The sequence below is a fragment of the Mesocricetus auratus genome, unplaced genomic scaffold (genome assembly GCF_017639785.1).
Source record: "Mesocricetus auratus isolate SY011 unplaced genomic scaffold, BCM_Maur_2.0 Super-Scaffold_100011, whole genome shotgun sequence".
In the NCBI taxonomy this organism is placed as follows: domain Eukaryota; kingdom Metazoa; phylum Chordata; class Mammalia; order Rodentia; family Cricetidae; genus Mesocricetus; species Mesocricetus auratus.
The window spans coordinates 51,827,610-51,833,152 of record NW_024429195.1 but is presented as its reverse complement, the minus strand read 5'-3'; the positions used below and the strand labels follow the sequence as shown (position 1 = coordinate 51,833,152).

At 43.1% G+C, this 5,543-nt stretch overlaps 1 long non-coding RNA gene across 1 annotated transcript; it reads right to left on the bottom strand.

Annotated features, from left to right (window-relative positions):
* Positions 1-656: 656 nt before the first annotated feature.
* On the bottom strand, positions 657-5,027 carry LOC121143133. The gene is made up of 3 exons (XR_005880234.1): positions 4,860-5,027; positions 2,822-2,868; positions 657-936 (listed from the first exon to the last, which is right to left on the bottom strand). It is a non-coding gene; the product is annotated as an uncharacterized LOC121143133 (long non-coding RNA).
* Positions 5,028-5,543: the final 516 nt, after the last annotated feature.

Below are 5,543 nucleotides of genomic sequence, written 5' to 3'. Positions count from 1 at the left end.
TATCTTAGCTGAATAAGTAATCAGAACTAAAAATAGTCCTAAATGGCCTGGGCTTTGTTTAAACCCTGCCCAGATGGGAAAGACTTTTTTAAATCTAATTGCAAAATCATATTTTAAAAGACTTTGCACCAAAATGCAAATAATAATAATAACATTTACAATACACCTATTTGGGACATAGTTCTTGGTTAAAATGGCTCTCTGAAAAAAAGAAAAGCCGTCGTTTTAATTGCACACCGAGTTGAGATTATCAATTGTTGATTAGTACTAAAAGCAGTCAGTGTGCTTAAACCTTCTAGGAATATCTTCACACATAAATCCACGTGGGAAAATTACCCATTGGTTTAAAAACTGCAAAAGATAGCTTGCTGCCAGGCAGATTAGCCGGGAAGCTAAATTCCACAAGAGAGCGCTGTCTCTGCTTGTCCTTCTTTAGAAGGACTCTATTTCCCTCTGCCTAGGTGGCTTCCTGTTTTGTTCCCCTATAGTGTGCTTCAAAGGGAAGGCTCAGTTTCATAGAGAAGTCTGCTGCTTCTGTAACTACATTCTGAGGACATCAGGCAAATACTATCTATGCAGCATCATAGAGTGCGAGAGAAGGGGAACCCAGCAAGACATTAAAAACCAAGGACAAATCAACAAACACATCCAACTTGACTTTTCTCCATAGTGTATTAGGGTGTGCATTTTTGTTGCTTCTCTGATGAATATGATAAAAGGAAATAAAAGTGCATTCTTCAAAGACTGGGAAACAGCTGTGTCGGCAAGCCAACAGCTGCACCTGTCGGAGACCCAGGAGCATTCTTCACAACCATCTTCTTCCTGCCCCGGGATACACAGCCCCACACAAGCAGTGCACCTGGCCACCACACCCGGGCCATTTCTTCCCATCTCTTTTTTTCTGGCTTGGCTGAGAAGCAAATTACTTTGCTGTGTCTGGATTTGAGAGAAGCAGAACAAAGACACGAGAAACAATGCAGAATGAATGACTTGGTGCCATCATTAAGCATCCCACAGGCAGCAGTGTCCAGTGAGGGATTTCTCCCCCTCCCCACAATGCTCAGGCTCAGAGACCAGCTGCTCAGACACTACAGTGTGAAACCTCTCACCTCTCCAGGACTCGGGTATTCTTATCTGAAAACACATAACAAAATACTAACCCTACCACATCAGTGATTATCTTTGGTATTTTCAAGAGCTGTTTTTATTATTTTTATATGAGCTTTTTGAGTGGACTGGTGCTGTTGTATGTACCAGTGCCCACAGAGACCAGAAAAGGGTATCAGATCCTCTTGGAGCTGGACTTAGTAGGACTGTAAGCCATTGGACATGGGTGCTAGGAAGCGAACTCAGATCCTCTAGAAAAGTGGAAAGGAATCTTAACTGCCGAGCCTTTCTCCAGTCAATTTTCTTTGGCATTTTGAGACAGGGTCTTGCTATATAATCTAGACTGACCTCCAACTCATGACCTTCATCCCTTTACCTCCTGAGTGCTGGGGTTACAGAGGAATTTGTCCATGCTTGGGTTTTGTTGCATTGAATATTCTGAGCTAAAATAATAACACTTTGCCTTTTTTCAAAGTGTAATGAAATAATGTAAACACGGAACCCATTCCTAGGGCTACACAAGCATTAACAGAGTGACAGGGAAAGCTGAGGTAGATTCAGTCCCAATGCTTACTATTACTACTATTAATTCATCTTTCAGACAAAGGGTCATTAAGTTTTCTCTGTTGGAGACTCAGTGACAAACTACTGTAGAGTCCTTGCAAAGATTTTTTACCATGAGAAATGCTGAGTAGAGAGTCTAGAATGCTAAGTATCCCACATAGAGACATTTAATTGTACAGTAAGTATTGCTTGTTCATTAAACTGATGTAGAAAAACTCTAAATAAGGCAAAGGAAAGGAACTGACAGAGGAGATAAAGATTATCACATGTCATAGACAAACATTGAAATGAATGAGTTTGGGGCTAGAGAGATGGCTCAGCAGTTAAGAGCACTCACTAGCTGTTCTTCCAGAGGAACCGGGTTCAATTCCCAGCACCCACATGGCTGCTCACAGCTGTCTGTAATTCCAGTTCAAGGGTACCCAACACCCTTATTGAGGCAAAACACCAATGTCCATTTTAAACAAATGAACACATGCATTCTGAAGGATCCAAAAGAATAGGTGATAATCAGCAAGCACTTAAATTTTATAGTTTGGGTTTTATTTATTTTTTTATTTTTCTATAAGGAACACATCTATTTTGGTAAGAAGAAAAGTATACAGTTCTGGGCCTGGTGGCACAGGTTTCTAATCCCAACACTCAGACTGAGGAGGGGGATGATCAATATGGTTTGAGGCCAACCATGTCTGCACAGCCAGCTCCAGGAACCCTGCCTATATAATGAGGCCTTTTCTTAAAAGTAAGAAAAGAAGAAGATGAAAAGAAAGGATGACAAAGGAAGGAAGGAGTAGTAAAGGAAATATTTCAACTAAAGAACTCTCAAAGGCCGGGCAGTGGTGGCACACGCCTTTAATCCCAGCACTTGGGAGGCAGAGGCAGGCAGATCTCTTTGAGTTTAAGGCCAGTCTGGTCTACAGATCGAGGTTCAGGACAGCCTCCAAAAACTACATAGAAACCCTGTCTCGAAAAACCAAAAAACAAAACAAAACAAAAGAACTCTCAAGATTTGGAGATCAAAGGATCTTTGAGGGAACACACATCATAATTTGGAAAATGTAGGTGAACCCCAAAGGCCCAGGTCTTTCATCTAAGGTGACTCAAGACCTTGTATGATTTCTGGAAAATAAGCTCCATTTTGCTCACTTACCAGAGAGACATGAGTAGGAGATGTAGAAGATGCAGGTTTCCGGGTCACTGTTTGCAAAGAGAAAGAACACCCGAACAGATGCATTATGTCTCAAGCCAGCCAGCAGCCAATAAGAGAAACCTTCAGACACAAGGAATGTGCGCACTCACTCATTCACTCCTGAGGTGTGGAATATGTAGGAATCTCAAGCAAGAGCCGGGACAGCAGCAGAGAGAAGAGCACAGTGTCCCTCTTTAAGAAGGCCAGCTGCTCCTTAGATAGCTCCCATAGACTTCGTTAGTGTGTCCTTCCCACTTGGCATAGTAAGCCATGGATAGCAAGTCGATGTGTAAGAAACATGCTGAAGACACAGCTTAAATTAAAATTCTAGCAGGTATACAGGACCAGGGTGAGGGACGCATGCTAATGTCCTCATTTGAAAAGTTGATATAACACCACTGGCTTCACCCTAGATCATCTGGTGAGTGATCTGGTCTAATGAGGGCTCAGGAGCGATTCAGTTAGCACACAGGCCTGTTAGCTTCCTAGAATATTTTCCCCTAGCCCTTAACCTAGACATGGAAAAAAAAAGCCAAGGGCAAAGGGCCTGAGTCTTCATCCCACTGAGACCATAACTCTCTGCCCCTGTCTGCATAAACAGGAAACCTGTGGTCACTTGTAAGAGAGCAGCCAGAGGAAAATGGGGGATGGAGTGGGGGGGCAGCTATGTTTGGGAAAAATAATGCAGGGCAGGATCTTGCCAGGCAAGAAGGACAAAAGGAAGATGACTTCAAATTGCTGCATCATTGGAAGTCCACAAGGTAGGAGATGACAAGTGGCATTCAATGGCTCTCCAGAAACAGAAGAGAAAGAAAGAAAGAAAGAAAGAGAGAAAGAAAGAAAGAAAGAAAGAAAGAAAGAAAGAAAGAAAGAAAGAAGGAAGGAAAGAGGGAGGGAGGGAGGGAGGGAGGGAAGGGAGGAAAAGAGAGTTAGAAAAGAAAAAAGTAGAAGATAGGAGCAACAGGTGCAGAGGGAGTACCCTGGTTCTCTTCAGGAGAACCTCTTTTCCCCCATTACCTCTCCTATTCTCCCTAGAGCTTCTGGTCAACCTTATCATCCCATGTCACTCTCACGTGTATGTGTCTGACATACTAACTCAACACAGGCTCGTGGGAGATGCCCAGATAAGTAAATGAACAATACATGTGGATTAGCCCTCAAAAGAAAAACAAACAAACAATGAGTTAGTGGGGATGTACAGGATACAGAACTCAGAAATCAAAGTCAGTCTCCTGGGTAGACTTGAAGAGCAGGCTTTAGACCAGTGGTTCTCAACCTGTTGGTGACGACCCCCATGGGGGTTGAAAGACAGGAGGGTTGCATATCAGATATCCTGTATATCATCTATTTACATTATAATTCATAACAGTAGCTAAATTATAGTTATGAAGTAGCAATGAAGTAATTTTATAGTTAGGGGTCACCACACCATGAAGAACTGTATTCAAGGGTCACAGCATTAGGAAGGTTGAGCACCACTGATTTAGAGGAAGAGAACTCTAGACTCCTTCTCCAGCACCATGTCTGCCTGCATGCTCTCATGCTTCCTGCTATGAAGATAACAGACTAAACCTCTGAACTGTAAACCACCCAACTAAATGTTTTCCTTTATAAGAGTTGCCACGGTCATGGTGTCTCTTCACAGCAATAGAAACCCTAACTAAGACAGTTATTTTCTGTCTCTCCTATATCTCAGAATGTTATAAAAGATCACGCTCCAACGAGACAGCCCCTCCACCCTCAGCACATGCTCTTTGACCTGTGCCCTCTGACCTGTGCTTCCAGCAGTACTAAAGGTTGTCTTTGCCAAAGCAATCTATCCAGGTAATCTCTGACTACCTCCATCTGGTGGAATGATTAAAGTCATCCAACACAGCTGTTAGACAGTATGCACCCAGCACCTTACTCCTCTAATGACTTTCACATGCATGGGCTGCAGTGGCTCTGATGGTGTGTGGGGGGGGGGGTAAGCATACTAAACACAGTAACACGTGTTTACTTCTGCATTGATTGTGTTCAAAGCCAACCACATCTTTCACACAGGTCACCGGATTTACATCTTCATTCCCATCACTGAGCTCCGCGTGAACGAGAACAGGTGTTTTTCCATCGTCGGAGGAAGAGTCCCGATTCAAAATAAGCAAATGCTGTGTTCTTAGTCACTGGGCACAAGGACCTACTCCCATCTCCAACTGCAGAGTTAAAAGGCAGATTTTTAAAGCAAACAGGCACACCGAAACCTTCACCGGTTGCATCGGGATTGTTTGTGCACATCCTGCAACTGCAGGAAGAACTTATTTTATCTTTGTCAGGTCAGATGAAGGTCAAAGGGCTAGCATAGTATCTAGAACTTGAGGCAATTCTTGAATGGTTCAAGGAAAAGAAAAAAGGAGAAAGAATAGAAAGGAAGAAATTTCTTCCATTTTACAGGGTGAGGTTAGCTACATAACACCCCCAAATCCTCCTTATGAGGATAATGTTATAATCGAGATCCCCACTATAGCATCACTTAGATGGAAACCCCACAACTGACAAGGGCCTGGGTGACACACTGAGTAGATTGACTTTATGAATTACTTGTCTCCCTCCACCCATCCCGGGTAGCCAGCCGTCTGCCCTACTCCCACAACAGCTCATGGGAACTCGCATCGTCATATGCACACACACATTAAAGGCAAACACC